This window comes from Marmota monax, unplaced genomic scaffold (assembly GCF_021218885.2).
Source record: "Marmota monax isolate L192 unplaced genomic scaffold, Marmota_monax_Labrador192_F-V1.1 WCK01_AAM20220418_F8-fsc01390, whole genome shotgun sequence".
In the NCBI taxonomy this organism is placed as follows: Eukaryota; Metazoa; Chordata; class Mammalia; order Rodentia; family Sciuridae; genus Marmota; species Marmota monax.
In genome coordinates, this window is record NW_026694292.1 from 44,662 (window position 1) to 49,662 (window position 5,001).

A 5,001-nucleotide genomic window follows, 5' to 3' on the forward strand; every position below is an offset into this window, starting at 1 on the left:
TGCCTGGTAAATCAGTTTTCAGGAATGTCCCATAGCAAAAAATGACAGTTTATTCCCTCATCTTCCTGAGCACAAGTGTCTTGGGTTCAACAGTGAAACTGGCACTGGTGACCTAAGTCCTCAGCCCCTACAAAAACTCACTGCATGATGAGAGTGACCAGTTGAGAGGAGAGCATCTGACATTCCAAGAGAAAAACAGACATGTATGTCTCTACTTACAGGGTAGAGAAGTGCTTTGCAACCATCCCAGTTTCAGGGGACTCTCCAGTGGGTCAGGAATGAACATGTGACACTCCTCCAATGGTGTCCTTGGAAGGGTTCCAGTTGGAGGAAATGTCCTTCCCAGGTCCATGGCTTCCTGGCTGCTCTGAGGTCTAGCATGGAGGGAAACCTGGCCATCCCTGTTCCAGTTCCTTCTCAGCAGTGTCTTCAGGCCCCTCCTTTCTTCTGCAGAATCCCCTCGCATCATGCCTGCCTTTCATCCATAATCTCCCTTCCCTCTCTCTCCTGCTCCAAGACCTCTGCAAGACCAGGGTCTGTGCTCTACTCCATGTCAGGCCATGCAGAGGTCAGATCCAGAGAAGTAGCCAGAAGCTTCTCTCTTCATCAGCTTCAGGGAAACCATTAGTGCACAAAAGCAAACACCTCTAAGGAGATCAGCCTCCTCTACAACTGACCTGAGTTCCCTGAACCAACCCACTGGCTCTAGAAACATCCCAGTAAACCTTCCAGGAAGTCACCAAACCATTTTAGGATCTGATAAAACCTGAGGTATCTTGGATGCTCCTTCTGTCCAGATCTCATCCCAAGTCCACAAGACTAAAGGTCCTTTATCATTCAGTGGGTATTGAACCCTGAATTCTCTTAATTACTTATATAAATTTCAAAACTGAGTGTATCAAAGAAAATACAACACCCATTTCTTCATTAAAAAATGAGTTTATTCCTTCATTTATCTAATCCATATATGCCTATACAGAAAGTCAAAATTTCACAAAAATAGACACACTAATTTAAAATGCAGGGAGCATTTCAAATGAAGAACATGATATTTGAGGTTCCTTTTCTCAGTATTCCTTATAGAAACACTTTTTCTTCTTATTATCATAAAAGGTCAGGCCCTCTGCAGGGCCATTGTAGCCCTATAGTCCAGAGTGTATCTCAGTATCTCCCTGGTTTGGTGCTGGGGTCATGGGATCCTTACAGACAACTATGAAGTTGCAGCGAGTAGGGGAGGGACCTCTTCCTTTAACTGAGGGGACCGAATGCTGCTGGAAAGAGGGACTTAAGGAGCCACCCACAACAACCCTTTTGCCCCTAGGCTGGGCCCCTCTAAACGTCCCTGGTACCATCTAGAACTGCGTCAACTCCAGTACTACTCACTGACCTCTGAGTTTCAACATTCTGTTTTGAGATCAAGATCCCTGCCCAGCATGAGCTCAGGAGGCAGAGCTTTAAGGCATCTCTGGCATGGCCTGGAATCCTATGCTTCTTCCTCTACACAGGTGATCAACCAAGACCCTCTCCCAAGGTTCATCTTCACAGGACCCAGAGCCTGGCCTTGAACCTAACCTGAAAGTAGAGGAGCTTGTGGGGGTGGACCTCTATGAGTTAACTTCTGTCTCCTGAAATGACATGACTTGGGGTTTTATGAATATCAGATTTCTTATGAAAACCTGTAGAGGTGGCCATGAGAACCATGTCAGCCACCTATTCAGGAAAGAGATGAGCAGGCAAGAGAACAGAGAGAACTAGCAGGCGCCAGACCAGCCTTGCACAGCACAGCAGCCTGCTCACTTTCCATGGTTGCCAGCTCTAATTTGGGTACAACTATGGACACCATCACTTGTTGGTTGAGTTGGGTTTCTGGTGATTGCCAGGTCATAGGGGAGTGGCCAATGAGCTGTGTGAGGCACAAGATGTGTCTCTGAACCTGGCTTTCATACCCTCTCCCCTCCCCAGGCAACTTGAACAAACCCTGTTACAAAGAGACCAACATCTACATTTAGGTTATCTGAGTCATTTCCTCAATTTGACAAAACTGTTCTCTGTTGTCCTGGCAGTTGAGTCTCCCTGGACCTCAACTACATCTACTATGAAATGAAAAGAATACTGTGAATCTTTAATTTTTTTAAAATTAAATGATACAATAATAAAAACTGTCTCATTAATTAAAAGAGGCTCAGCCTGGATCTGACTGAGTGAAACCATTCTTGTAGTCCTGTTTTCCCCTGGAAAATGTGTAAAATGGATCAGGAAACAGATTTCTGTGTGGTAGGAGCACACTTCCCTAACAGAGAATAGAAGAAAGTGTACTGTTTGAAAGAAAGGACACACTGGGCTGATGGGGAAATCCTCCACCATGCACTGCAAATGTGGGTGATGGAGTAACCGAGGTGATAATGAGGAGGTGGGGGAAGATGGTGATGGTGATGTAAACAGGGTAGGACTCTGGTGCCAGAGAATCAGGGGATCTGATGACATTGAAAATACTGCTATTGTAGCAGGGGAAAGCATCACTCTTGAATCCTATGTATAATGTGAAGACAGTAAATGTACCAAATGTGTTGTCACAAAAGTTTCTCTGGACCTGGACACTTTACAGGAGAGCTACAGTCTGCCTGAAGTGTCTTGTTTGAAACATTTGTCAAAAAAGCTGCAATACAATAAGAATTCAGAATTGGTAATTCTGCATGAATTCGTGATATACTTCTGGTATCATTTGTCCAGTGGGCAGCAGTGCTCACTTTGAGACTTGGGCTGGGAATGTTTAGAAGTTCTCCAGTGCAAAGGCCATTCACCCATGACATTCACATAGTGTTTTTTTTTTTTTTTAAATACAAGGGATTGCACCCAGGGGCACTTAACCACTGAACAATATCCCCATGACTTTTTATGTTTTATTTAGAGAAAGGGTCTCATGAAATTGCTTAGGGCCTCTTTAATTTGCTGAGGTTGTCTTTGAACTTGCAATACTCCTGTCTCATCCTCCGGATCTGCTGAGATTACAGGCACATGCCACTGCCCTCCATGAGGCCCTTCTTCTGAACTTAGGATATTGCCAGCACAAAGCCATCAAGCTCAGAGCTTAGACAAGAATGCAGACAAACAAGCTGGTGAAGAGATGAACAACTGTGCATCTACTACTCCTCCCTTCTCTAGCTGCATGAACACAGGATAAAAGGGGGTCTTGCCTAGTCCAGGCCCATGTGGGCAGCCTAAGGGCAGAGCACATGGAAGTACCTCCCCACCATGGACTGGCTTCACATTTACCTCCTACCCCTTGTTTTTACCACAGGTCTGAATATCTCTCAAAGCAATCTGAGGAACTTTTTGATATTTCCCTTCAAACAAAGATCCCAAGGGGGATCCTTCCCATTCTCCTGAGCACTCAGTGTCACTCATGAAATTATATGTTTGAGGTTCACTGCTATGAGACTAGTAGTGTCTGGTCAAAACCAACTGCATCAAGGTCCTGTCAAAACTGAATATTACAAACCAAGAGATGATAAATAAAATGATAAATGAGGTTTACCTGAAAGCAAAGGCAGATTATACCAAGGTACATAATAGGTTTGCAAATCAAGAGATTGTTTCAGTTAGAAACCAAACAAATGTTCTGTAAAGGTAAAGGCAGACTATTTTTTAAATCTATAATTCTTTTAAAATTTTATTTTATATATGATTTTTTAAAAAAGAAATCAAAAGATGAAGGAACTTGTTTTGAACAACCCTTGATTGATCTATGCATTAACCAAGTTGTTTTGGATGAATTTGGATTGGTTATGAGATCTCTCCATACATAAAGTTATACATACTTGTTTGTTAGGGTGATGCCATAGGGGGAATTATCATTAAGCCATACATATTTAAGAAAACATGATCAGCAGGAGTCTCAGGAATAGAATCTGTCACAATCAGTTGTCTTATGAGCACATTTCCCCCCCAAAATGTTTATTATCCAGACATTCAATTGAGGGTCTTTGTCTTTAAAGAAAGTGTAACCTGTCAAATTATGACTTCTTACTCTCACACAGTCTTTTCTCTGTCTTTACCAGAGTACAGTCATTTTTATTTTTACAGGATTCAGAAGGAAACAATTGGCCCTCAAAAGAGGTAGGACAGGTGTTGACCCCAGGGGGCAATATACAGCCATTTCCAGAGGAAAAAGTGTTCATGTCAGCAGGGTTGTGTGCAGGACCACAGGAAGCATAGCTTAGTCTGCCCAGCTGTGGTAGATTCTAGAATATTTTTTTCACCATATAAGGAACTATGTCCTAATACATCTAATTAGTCAACACACATTTTTCTCCAACTTTTATTTCCCAGGACATTCTTTGTGTATTTGTGTGTGAATGAGGGTGTGAGTGTATACACATGCTCATGCACATATGCATTGTTTTGAAAGAGGGGGACTTCAACTCATGATGTGTGGGGATTCCAGAAATCATTGGTAAAGTGAGTTTGAGGATGCATCAGTTAGAGGCATAGATATTTATTTAGGAAAGCAAAAAATAAACATTCAAAGGAAAATATGTGCCATATGGAGAGTAACAGATGCTTTGGAGGTTCTCAACCTCTTCTTTTAAAGGAAAATTGATGAGAGATAGGCATGGGAAGGGATGTGAGGATGACATCAGTCTAGTGATTACAAGACAGTTTATAGTGGTTAGGAAATTCTCTGGATCATTATGCTAATGTGGTCTCCGATATCGGAAGAGTAGATAACACTGAAAAGTGCCCTATATTATGGGTTCCTGGGGAAGTACCCTCTATTACAGGTTTTGAATTGCTCTTCCCTGAAATTGTTCTAAATATGGATGTATTTTTTGGACCAAATAACGGTGCATGGGGCAATTTTCAATTTAAAAAAATTCAATCAGTTTAAAATTGTGAGTGAAGATTTGTAGATTTATCAGAAATTTGAGAGTGGCAGCTCTGGGAGAACTGTCTTGGTACATGGCAGGCCTAGAAGACAGAACTGGTTTGGGAGAGAAAGAA